The 13,414-nt window shown below is 40.4% G+C and overlaps 1 pseudogene; it reads left to right on the plus strand.

The window, feature by feature from the left end:
- The first annotated feature begins 5,110 nt into the window (after positions 1-5,110).
- On the plus strand, positions 5,111-13,102 carry LOC112915369 (protein SET-like; annotated as a pseudogene).
- Positions 13,103-13,414: the final 312 nt, after the last annotated feature.

Here is a 13,414-nt window from a genome sequence, read left to right on the forward strand (position 1 = left end):
ACCACCAAACTGGCTCTGCAAGAAATATTAAAGGGGACCCTGTAAAAGAAAGAGGAAGCCCAGAGAAACAATCCACAGAAATAGACTACATAGGTAAAATGATGACACTAAATTCATATCTTTCAATGGTTACTCTGAAAGTGAATGGGCTAAATGATCCCATCAAAAGATGCAGGATATCGGACTGGACAAAAAAGCAAGACCCATCTATATGCTATCTACAAGAGACTCGTTTTAGACCTAAGGACACCTCCAGTGTGAAAATGAAAGGTTGGAGAACCATTTACCATTCAAATGATCATCAAAAGAAAGCTGGGGTAGCAATCCTCATATCAGGTAAATTAGAGTTTATACCAAAGACTGTAGTAAAAGATGAAGAAAGACATTATATCATACTTAAAGGGTTTATCCAACAAGAAGACCTAACAATCATGAATATTTATGCCTCTAATGTGGGAGCTGCCAGGTATATCAATCAACTAGTAAACAAAGTAAAGAGATACTTAGATAATACACTAATAGTGGGAGACTTCAACATGGCACTTTCAACAAATGACAGATATTCTAAACAGAGCATCACCAAAGAAGCAAGGGCCTTAAATGTCACACTGGACCAAATAGACTCGACAGATATATATAGAACATTCCATCTGAATGCAACTGAATACATATTCTTCTCAAGTGCACATGGAACTTTCTCCAGAATAGACCACATACTGGGTCACAAATCAGCTCTCAACTGATATCAAAAGATTAGGATTATCCCCTGCATATTTTCAGACCAAAATACTTTGAAACTAGAACTCAATCACAAGAAGAAATTTGGAAGAAACTCAAACATATGGAGGTTAAAGAGCATCCTACTAAAAGATGAATGGGTCAACCAGGAAATTAGAGAAGAATTAAAAAGATTCATGGAAACTAATGAAAATGAAGATACAACCATTCAAAATCTTTGGAATACAGGAAAAGCAGTCCTAGGAGGGAAATACATTGCAATACAAGTCCCCCTCCAAACAACTGGGAAAAATCTCAAATACACAAGCTTAACTCACACCTAAAGGAATTGGAGAAAGAACAGCCAATGAAGCCTAAACCAAGCAGGTGAAGAGACATGATAAAGATTAGAGCAGAACTCAATGAAATAGGGACCAGAAGAACTGTAGAACAGATCAACAAAACCAGGTGTTGGTTCTTTGAGAGAATTAATAAGATAGTTAAACCCTAGCCAGCCTTATTAAAAAGAAAAAAGACTCAAATTAATAAAATCACAAATGAAAGAGGAGTGATCACAACCAATACCAAGGAAATACAAACGATTTTAAAAACGTATTATGAGTAGCTATATGCCAAAAAAATAGGCAATCTAGAAGAAATGGATGCATTTTTGGAAAACCACAAATTACCAAAACTGGAGCAGGAAGAAATAGAAAATCAGAACAGGCCAGTAACCAGCGAGATAATTGAAACAGTCATCAAAAACCTCACAAAAGTCCAGGACCAGATGGCTTCACTGGGAAATTCTATCAAACGTTTAAAGAAGAAATAGTACCTATTCTATTAAAGCTGTTTTGAAGAATAAAAAGGAAATACTTCCAAATTCGTTTTATGAGGCCAGCATTACCTTGATTCCAAAAACAGATAAAGACCCCACCAAAAAAGGAGAATTATAGACCAATATCCCTGATGAACATAGACGCAAAAGTTCTCACCAGTTACTATCCTATAGGACCCAACAGTACATTAAGACTATTCACCGTGACCAAGTGGGATTTATCCCTGAGATGCAAGGGTGGTTCAACACTTGTAAAACAATCAATATGATAGATCACATCAATAAGAGAAAAAACAAGAACCATATGATACTCTCAATGGATGCAGAGAAAGCATTTGACAAAATACGGCATCCATTCCTGGTTAAAACTCTTCAGAGTGTAGGGATAGAGGGAACATTCCTCAACACCTTAAAAGCCATTCATGAGAAGCCCACAGTGAATATTATTCTCAATGAGGAAATACTGGGAGCCTTTCCCCTAAGATCAGGAACATGACAGGTATGTCCACTCTCACCACTGCTATTTTCCTAGAAGTCCTAGCCTCAGTAATAAGACAACAGAAAGAAATAAAAGGCATTCAAATTGGCAAAGAAGAAGTCCAACTCTCCCTATTCGCAGATGACATGACACTGTATATAGAAAACCCAAAAGACTCCACCCCAAGATTGCAAGAACACATACAGGAAGTCAGCAATGTGGTAGGATACAAAATCAATGAACAGAAATCAGTGGCATTTCTATACACTAACAATGAGACTGAAGAAAGGGGAATTAAAGAATCAATCCCATTTAGAATTGCACCCAAACCCATAAGAGACCTAGGAATAAACTTATCCAAAGAAGTAAAGGATCTATACCCTAAAAATTACAGAACTCTTCTGAAGGAAATTGAGGAAGGCACAAAGAGATGGAAAAACATCCCATGCCCATGGATTGGAAGAATAACTATTTTGAAAATGTCAGTGCTACCCAGGGCAATGTACACATTCAATACAATCGCTATCAAAATACCATGAACTTTCTTTAGAAGAGTTGGAACAAATCATCTTAAGATTTGTATGGAATTAGAAAAGACCCCAAATAGCCAGGGAAATATTGAAAAAGAAAACCAACGCCAGGGCATCACAATGCCATATTTCAAGCTGTGTTACAAAGCTGTGATCTTCACGACTGCATGGCACTGACACAAAAAACAGACACATAGATCAATGGAACAGAATAGGTAACCCAGAAATGGGCCCTCAACTCTATGGTCAACTCATCTTTGACAAAGCAAGAAAGAATATCCACGGGAAAAAAGGCAGTCTCTTCAACAAATAGTGCTGGAAAATTTGGACAGCTGTGTGCAGAAGAATGAAACTAGACCATTCTCTTATGCCATACACAAAGATAAACACAAAATGTTTGAAAGATCTAAATGTGAGACTAGAATCCATCAAAATCCTAGAGGAGATCACAGGCAACCACCTTTCTGAACTTGGCCATAGTAATTTCTTGCAAGATACATCTATGAAGGCAAGGGAAACAAAAGCAAAATGAACTATTGGGACTTAATCAGGATAAAAAGCTTCTGCACAGCAAAAGAAATAGTCGACAAAAAGACAACCTACATAATGGGAGAACATATCTGCAAATGACACATCAGAGAAAAGGCTAGTCTCCAAGATCTATAAAGGACTTACCAAACTTCAAGAAACAAAAAAATCCAATCATGAAATGGGCAAAAGACATGAACAGAAATTTCTCCAAAGAAGACATACACATGGCCAACAAGCACATGAGAAAATGCTCTGCATCACTTGCCATCAAGGAAATACACATCAAAACCACAATGAGACACCACCTCACACCAGTGAGAATGGCGAAAATCAATAAGACAGGAAACAACAAATATTGGAGAGGATGTGGAGAAAAGGGAACCCTCTTGCACTGTTGGTGGGAATGCAAACTAGTACAGCCACTCTGGAAAACTATGTGGAGGTTCCTCAAAGAGTTAAAAATAGAGCTACCCTATGACCCAGCTATTGCACTCCTGGGGATTTACCCCAAGGATACAGATGTGAAATGCTTGTACACCTTCACCCCAGTGTTCATAGCAGCAATGTCTATAATAGCCAAATGGTGGAAGAAGCCACGATGTCCTTCGACAGATGAATGGATAAAGAAGATGTGGTCTATATATACACTGGAATATTAGCCATTAGAAAGGACAAATTCCCACCATTTGCTTCGACGTGGATGGAACTGGAAGGTATTATGCTGAGTGAAGTAAGTCAATTGAAGAAGGACAATCATCATATGGTTTCATTCATACATGGAATATAAGAAATAGTGAAAGGTATTATAAGGGAAAGGAGGCAAACTGAGTGGGAAAAAATAGAGACAAAGACAAACTATGAGAGACTCCTAACTCTGGGAAAGAAACAAAGGGTTGTGGAAGGGGAGATGGGCGGGGGGTTGAGGGTAACTGGGTGACAGGCAATGAGGGGGGCACTTGATGAGATGAGCACTGGGTGTTATACTGTAATTTGGCAAATTGAAAATAAATTTAAAAACGTAAAAAAATAATAAAATTATTAAATGTATGTATTAAAGATAAAACAAATTGAAAAGAAAAGAATAGAAAAGAAAAGATAAAGGATAGTCATTTGGCTTCTAAGTGGTTCAGTGGTTGAGTGTCTGCCTTTGGCTCAGGTTGTGATCCTGGAGTCCTGGGATCAAGTCCCACATCATGCTCCCTGCAGGGAGCCTGCTTCTCCCTCTGCCTGTGTCTCTGCTTCTCTCTCTGTGTCTCTCATGAATAAGTAAATAAAATCTGCATGTATATAAAAAAGAAACATAGTCATATACATGTCCTTACTTGACCTGTACAACCTTCCTATGAGGTCTGCGTAGCAGCTGTCATGTTATTATTACCAACTTTTGCAAGACAAATGAAAGCTCAGAGGTACAAAGTGCATTGATCTAATGGCAGAACCCTTAAGTAACCTCAATTCATATCTCTTGGTGTCCCATCTTGTATAATTCATCATAGTGCATCATAGAGCACAGAAAGAACAGCAGAAGTGGAGCTCAAGAATTCACAAGTATGTGGTGATTCAATAGTACCATTTTTTACTTCACTGAAATTTAAAAATCATCACCATAGTAATATGGTTCTTATCCTATAGCATTTGCTGCTATACTTTTGATATTACTTGCTGATCAAGAAAAATGTAATTCTCCCTTTTTTCAGTTTCTGCAATTCCAAAATTAACAGAGGTCTTTACAAAGTGCTTCTTCAATTGATATAGCTTTTTGCTAAATTTCTCCTAGTCAAATCTTCCAGGATTTGTATTTTTCAATCCCAGTTCTATTATGATGATTGTATAATACAAATGGGTTCCTTCTAGAACTCTAGGAGGGAGTGGCTAACATCCACTGAGGACTTACTATAAATCAGGCACTGTTCTAAATTCTGTGTATATGGATAAGCAACTTAAAACTTGAGGCAGCCTTATAAGAGAAGCACTGTTATTATCCACACTTTGCAGGTAGGGAGACTAAGATGCAGAATGGCTGTGGAATTCATCCACGGCCATGCAGTGAGTAAGTGACAGACCCACGGTTGAAACTAAATGCGGTTCTCCAGGACATGTATGGATAACTGCTGTGTATGTGGCACAAGCACTGTGGCCCAGAGGGGAGAAAGAACCTCTGATGGAAGCAGTGGACATATGCGCACATAGATGTTTGAAAGCAGACAAATTGAGAACAGCAATGTGATGTCTGCCCAAAGGTTGACCCTTAGGCCAATCTCCACAGACATCCATTTGAGCTCTCTGAAAAGAAGAGCTGCAAAGAGAACCTGAAATCATAGTGTTGGCACTCAAATCTCAGTGGTACTTTGGGACTATACACAGCTTTCCTTTCGGTTCTTGGTGGTGGTATGGCACAGATGGTGTGTTTTCATGTCAGGAGGGAGGCGTTTTCCCAGGGCCACCAGCCACTGAGTCTCCAGCATAATCCAAGGTCAGAGGCCCCCACAGGAGAGGGCACAAAGGTACAGCAAGCACCCCTGCAAGGCTGTGAGAAGAGAGGCATCCTCCCAGGTTGTCAGACCACATCACCAAAGGGAAAGGAAAAGAAGCAGTGGATGTTGCCTGTTGTCCAAGTACATGTATTTGGACCCTTCTTGGGATGTTCCAAAAATATATGGTAAGATTTGCAGAGTAAAACAAAAAGTCACCCCTTAGCTGCTGCCAGATGGAAAAAGACAAAGAAAATACTTCAGTTGCCACCATTACACCATTCCAACTACCCAGTATACATGATCCCCTTTGTAGCTTTTTTTTTTTTAATTTTTTAATTTATTTATGATAGTCAGAGAGAGAGAGGCAGAGACACAGGCAGAGGGAGAAGCAGGCTCCATGCACCGGGAGCCCAACGTGGGATTCGATCCCGGGTCTCCAGGATCGCGCCCTGGGCCAAAGGCAGGCGCCAAACCGCTGTGCCACCCAGGGATCCCCCCTTTGTAGCTTTTTAAAGATTTTTTTTATTTCAGAGAGAGGAAGAGAGCACAAACAAGGGAGAGAGAGGAGCAAGCAGACTCTGCCATCCCTGTGGAGCCCCACGTGGAGCTTGGCAGGGCTTGATCCCAGGACCCTGAGATCATGAGTTGCAATCAAGAGTGTATGATTAACCAACTGAGCCACCTAGGTCTCCCCACCCCCCAACACATACACTTTGTGCTTTTCCAGTGAGCCACTGAGCCAAGGAATTTACTGCCTTACACACACCCTCCAACGGATTGAAGACCAGCAAATATGCGAGTAAATCTATAGTCATAGGTATAGAGAGAATCAATAAAGCTTGGGGTCTCTAAATTCACATCAAAAATAATAGGGCTGATTCAAAGACCTTTCTTGATATAAAGAAATCACTTTAAAAATTTTTTTAAAGATTTTATTTATTTATTCATGAGAGACAGAGAGAGAGGCAGAGACACAGGCAGAAGGAGAAGCAGGCTCCTCGCAGGGAGTGGGATGTGGGACTTGATCCTGGGACCCCAGAATCATGACCTGAGCCAAGGGCAGACGCTCAACCGCTGAGCCACGCAGGCATCTGGAAACCACTTTTTTAAAAAAGAAGGTACTGTTTGAGCAGTTTGACAGGAAAGCGATTTCTGTCTGGGAAGACAGAGATTAATCAGTATAGAGGGTATTTCCATAGAGGGTATTTCCAAGGTATGACAAATCTGGATAAACTTGAAGCTTGATTAATCAGATAGGAATAATGTATTGGGAATCCATTGTTTTAGGAACATGTCCCAGTTGTGGGATGAGAAAAGAATAGGGTTTTGAGAATAAGATTCTAAGAAATGAAGAGATATGTGACTCTTCTGAAAGTCCAGCTGGAGATAGATTAAATTATCTGCTAAGCTGTCAGCTTCACCCTGGACTGTGTGCCACCCCGGATGCCTCAGCCAACCTGCCCCCACTTCTACGCAGAGCCACTGGGTATGTGGACACGCAGAAACAAGCACAAACACACTCATTCCCAGGCCCAAGTCCACGGGAACCCACAGCTGAGCATCTCCTGGAAGGCTTCCTCTGGCTTGTTCTCACTTCCTCTGAGGAGCGCAGTATCAGCAAGACCTGGCTTCCCCCAGCTACAGGATCCAGGAAGGAAGGAGGATGGAAGTGCCAAGTGTACATAAGACAGGTGAGTTGGCAAGTGCTTGTGTGGTGTAATGGGAGGGATACCCCGACTCTGCCGGAAGTTTTTCTCTGATCGACTTTGTCCCAACCTGAACTTTTTCTTTCCTCTGTGTGCATTTTGGTCTGGAAGGTACTGCAAGCCAAGTCGTTCAATATGTAAAGCCTGGGCTCAAATCAGCCTTTCTTTCTTTCTTTTTTTTTTTTTTTTTCAGCCTTTCAATAATAGAGTGCCCCTCCCCACCCCTGTCCTGTCCTGCTTAGAAGAACCCAGCCTCACTGTGCATAGTGTTCCTTTTACTTATGCAAGTGTCCCCACTGGAAAGAAGGTTTGCAAGACCAGCCTCACCTCTCATTGCTCAGAACAGGCCTGGGAGCACAGAAGTAAAACAAAAACATGCTAGTGATGATCAGGAGAGTAAGAAGCTTCCTAAGGCAGCCATAGACCCCACCAGAAGCAGTTCAGTGGAAAAAAAAAAAAAGAAGCAGAAAGCAAATATAGCTTAGAACTTTTCTTTGCATGAGGCTGGATGGGATTCAGACACAGTTAAGGACTGGTGAACTCACTGTAAGGACTGATCGCTATAAAAAGTGATCGTCAGGGTTACGTGGCTGTACTCTGACTTGCTTGTTTTCGCTCATCTTTAAAAATCCAATGTTCTGTTCACTGTTTTGACCTTGAGGACTCTAAAATCTTAAGTGAACTAAAATTAACTTTCCTTTGAAAATATCTTAAGGGTTTTACAGACTGACAGTGGAGAACAAGACAGTCTAAGGTGTTAGAAACCCTGGATTGGTGCTGGCAGGTAGAGGTAGACTGTGTGCCCAAGTGCCGGAGCCAGCAAGTACAGTTTGGGAGTGATGGAGCATTACACAGCACCTGGAAGAAGCAGATCAGCTGTATGCTTCCTAGTATAGCTGGATCTGGAAAAAGGAATGCTGATGGGGGAATTGAGAATCAGATCAATCTTTTGACATCAATTTGCTATTTTCATTAGTTTAAGATTTATATGCATAAACAATTATACATAATTTACAAGAATGATGCAAAACAACCTGAATCTCACCGAACACCCACTTTAGAATAGTTTGCCATGGTGGGTGGGTGGGGAGTAGGCTATGGGAATAGAAATAAAAATTAAATGAATAAAACATGAGCCTAAAATGTGGTGAGAAGGGTGACAGAAACAGAAAAGAAGGGGGCACAATTTTATTGGAATCCATACATTAATTAAGTAATGTTAATTAATCTTGCTGTCTTGAGCAAAGAAGTTATATCAGATCCAATGTATCTTAATGGCTTTTGTCTCTGTGACCCTCAACAAAATGAAAGACAATATAATTAGTATCGTAAATACTGCATACAGCCAAAAAGTTGGGAATGGTGTTTTCCCAGATTTTTCAGCTCAATCATTAAAAGCAAGTTGAGTTTGAAATGCAGCCTGTTTGACTACATAGGGAAGCATTTGCTGATGCAACTTCTAATGAGATGTGAGCTTAATAAACTTTAAATCCAGAACTGGAAACCAACAACGACAGAAGCTATAGATGAACAGTGGGGGAAAGTAGTGTGTGGTGATTAAATGTCAAAGGAACAGCACCAGGAAACTGCTGACAGTGGAGGTGATGGACATCCTCTAGAGGGAGGAGGGGAGAAGGGAAAGAGCACTGCACACAGCCACAGAGCACAAGACAGTCATCCCCACCCAGCGCTGCCATAGACCATCCTGACTGCAGGCACCTTTTGTGCAGAACCTCGTAAATACAGATGCACTTCCATACACAACTTCTCCCAGAATCATGGGAATGGTTGTCTGAATTTATGAAAATATCTGGTCAGGAAGTAGTGGCAGAGAAGACACAGGATCCAGAAAAGGCTAAGAGCAGACACAGTGCAGGGCATGGAAAGGGTGGGGGAACTTGCAGTGCTGCTTTAGGTGTAGTATCAAGAATTTCAGCCCTGGATTTCCCAGAGAAGTGAAATCACATGGCATTTGTCTTTCTCTGCCTGACTATATACAAATGAACAAATGAATGACAACAACGAAAAGAGAAACAGACTCCTAAATGCACAGAAACAAAGTGGTGGTTGCCAGAGGGGAGGTGAGTGAGAGAGATGGGACAAATAGGTGAAGGGGAGTAAGAGGTCCATACTTCCAGTTAAACAAATAAGTCACGAGGATGGAAAGTATAGCACAGGGAATATAGTCAACGATATTGTCGTCGTGTTTTAGGTGACAGATGGTGATTAAACTCGTGGTGAGCATCGTGTAATGGATAGAATTATTGAATCACTATGTTGTACATTTGAAACTAATATAGACTGAGTGTCAACTATACTTCACTGAAAAAAAACAAAAAAGCCCTTCAGCCCTAGACTTGAGTGGGTAAGACGGCAGAACCAAGAAAGGAGATATCAACGGGTTGGGGACAGAAGTTAGAAAGCCCTGAAGACCGTGGGCACACAATGAAATGTTCCGTTAGTATTCTAGGTAAAATAAATCATTCCATAAATCTATTAAGGAAAATAAACCCAATTTCGAGGTAAAAGGTTTAGTGAACAAGAGATGATAATGCATTTAATTTCACATATCCAGCTCTGTAATTCTCAGCTATGCAAAATGCCAATGTCTAGCCTCTCAGTGTGATATCATCACTTTAATGGGTATCAAACTACTTTTAAAAGTCCTTGTAGTTTCCCTCATATGTTACTATGCCTTAACATAAAGCAGGTCCTCCAAATGCCATTTTCCTCATAAGATATATAAGCTCTTGAGCCTTGAATCCTTCTACTGAAGGATCTTCAGGGACATCACACTTGTAGCTGCAGAAGGAATGTTGTTCTGTGACTCCTGTTCACAATGATAAGAGAGATGTGGGAACACCATACACACACACACACACACACACACACACACACGTGATTATATACAGTATATTTTGTGTGGAGAAGGAATTCTATGCTGAATTTAGGCAATATTTTTATAAAATTTGATAATACCTTTAGGATCATGAAGGGATCATTGCAGATTATATAGGAAATCCACCCCTAATGACACATTGACAGCCTGTCAGATTCACAGGTTTCACAGACTTGCAGTGCCTGGTCTTATAATTGTCATTTTATTGCAAAGAAAACAAAGAGAATCCGACCAGTCTCAGACTTGTAGTAGACGCTTCCATGAATGTTCCCTATTCAGTCTTCACAGAAAATATAAGATAGGGATTTTGAATCCTAGATTTATAGAGGTTAAACTGAAACTTAGATTAGTAAAAAATTGAGCATACCTTACTAGTGGCTCCAAAGTTCCCCTATGGGATAGCCTTGGGGCAGCAAGCTGGTTGAAAAACTTGCAGAATGTCATGTTTACACAGCAAACAGGCACTTACATGGATCATCAGTTTCAAGCAGAAGAGCTTAAAGCAGGACAGAGTTGAGGCAGAAAGGTGATGTCTCTCCCAATGACCCCAGTCCCTGCCACCCTCTGAAATTTGCTCAGCCTTGCCAGGATGAAAATCTGCTGCCATTCCAAAGTCAATTCATTTTCTAGAGAAGAAATCTGCAGCTAGAACCAGAGAAGAGGAAACTCATTTCACACTTTTACATAAAATTCACCTGTAGTTTTTTTTAATCATTCTTTTTCAAGATTGGGATAATAAAAGGTATTGACTGCTAAAGCTACTTTTCCAAACATTATTGTGTGAGGACCATATTAAACTGAGATACTGGGCCAGGGTAAGACTGAGGGGGACACTTGACGGGATGAGCACTGGGTGTTATTCTGTATGTTGATAAATTGAACACCAATAAAAAATTAATTTATTAAAAAAAATGAAATTAGCAAAGCTTTAAAAAAAAAGAAACTTGCAGTATCTGGTATGTTTTTAGCTCAAACTTTGTCAAAAAGTGAAGCACGGGACACTGTTTCTGGAGGCAGTAAGTCCTCAGGTTTCCATCCCATTTCCCTACCACATTTAGACTTTTGCCACCAAAGTCACTGCCTTGAAGAATGACTTAAAAGTTAAAATAAAAGTTCCAGGCAAGAGAGAGAGAGGAAGGGGTGGGTTGCAAGGGGAGGCAGTGTCCTGGCTAGTCCTGAGAACTTCACAAAGGATAATAGACTCGCCTGATGAAGATCAATGATGTGGGTCTCACAGCCATTAGTATTCACTAGCTGTTCCTCTCGAATGGGGAGATTGATAGCACTGGCTATTTATTTGAGAAGAGTTACACAGCTTGACATATTCTCTGTTTCTCTTTTCCTCCAGAGACTCAGTAACACCACAATTAGGGAAAATTACTGTGTTAAAGGCAAGCAGTACAAAAATCTGGTTTTCTTCTTGCTTTTGGCAATCCCACTTGCTCTCTCCTCATTCACCTTACCTGTGTTCCAGAAACAAAGGACCTAATTTTCTAACAAAACTCTTGACACTTAATTTGGTAGCAAGCTATATCAAGGCAGTCTTAGAGGATTGATAAGCTGCTGTACTTAATTTTTTTTAAGACTCAAGATAATACATGCTCTCAAAACTGAGTATAAGTCAACTAAAATACAACCAAATGTTACAGATAGCCTGTCAGTTTCCACAACATCTTGGTTTATTATGGTAAAGTCTGAATTTTTTGCTATCCATATTGTTATTCTCACAATTTTGGCCATGTCAGTTCAAAATTAAGTCAAACTGATATGACTACTTTTTTTTACTGATTTGATTACTGTGCTCACATTGATCCCACATATGATACTGCTTTGTCTGAATGTAAAACAAAAAATAAGTGTAGGATTTGCAGATAATAAGGGGGAGAGTGAAGATTTAAAAAAAAATAAATGAACTGTAAAGAGCAATAAAGAATGGTCAGGAGGCAGTATGCGGAGGCAAGATGACTAGGAAGCAGGACTGGCCACATAACTTGTGAAGCCCAATGCAAAATGAAGATGCAGGACCCCGTGTTCAAAAATTATTAAGGAGTAATCGGAGCTTCTTCCTAATGTGCCCCTCTCCCGCTTCGTGAAGTTTCCTCACAGCCTGGCCCCCAAGTGCCAGTCCTCGCTCGCACCCCAAACGAAGAAACCGAGGCTGCCTCCGGCCCCCAAGCCAGAGGAGACATCGACCTCTCAGCACTTGCCGAAGGGACAAAAAGAACAGCAAGAAGCAATTGAGCATATTGATGAAGTACAAAATGAAATAGACAGACTTAATGAACAAGCCAGTGAGGATATTTTGAAAGTAGAACAGAAATATAACAAACTCTGCCAACCATTTTTTCAGAAGAGGTCGGAATTGATCGCCAAAATCCCCAATTTTGGGGCAACATTTGTCAACCATCCACAAGTGTCTGCACTGCTTGGGGAGGAGGATGAAGAGGCGCTGCATTATTTGACAAGAGTTGAAGTGACAGAATTTGAAGATATTAAATCAGGTTACGGAATAGATTTTTATTTTGATGAAAACCCTTACTTCGAAAATAAAGTTCTCTCCAAAGAATTTCATCTGAATGAAAGTGCTGATCCATGGTCAAAGTCCACTGAAATCACCTGGTTTACTGACCATTCTGTTGCAGGTGCAGATGAGTTAGGAGAGGTCATCAAAGATGATATTTGGCCAAATCCATTACAGTACTACTTGGTTCCTGATATGGATGATGAAGAAGGAGAAGGAGAAGAAGAAGATGAAGAAGAAGAAGAAGAAGAAGAAGAAGAAGAAGAAGAAGAAGAAGAAGAAGAAGAAGAAGAAGAAGGAGGAGGAGGATTGGAAGATATTGATGAAGAATGAGATGAGGATGAAGGTGAAGAAGATGAAGATGTTGAGGGAGAGGAAGGAGAGGAGGATGAAGGAGAAGATGACTAATGGAACACTGATCCCAACCTTCCTTTTTTAATTTTCTCCAGTCCTTGGGAGCAAGTTGCATCTCTTTTTTTTCCCCCTCCTCTTGTGCTCTTTTGCCCTGTTTTTTGAAGTCTCTTTTCTCTCCCTTTATACCATTGTTTTCAACTTATTTTGGGGGGAAGTACCTTAGGCAGAATACAGCGGGAAAAGAATCCCTACCCCTTTCTGTTCCAAATTCATTTTTATTCCTTCCTGTCTCAACAAAAACCTTATGGAATCAACACCACCGTGCTCTGTGGGGAAAAAAGAAAAACCTTCTGCTCCCTTAGCTCT

This window comes from Vulpes vulpes, chromosome 16 (assembly GCF_048418805.1).
Source record: "Vulpes vulpes isolate BD-2025 chromosome 16, VulVul3, whole genome shotgun sequence".
NCBI lineage: Eukaryota > Metazoa > Chordata > Mammalia > Carnivora > Canidae > Vulpes > Vulpes vulpes.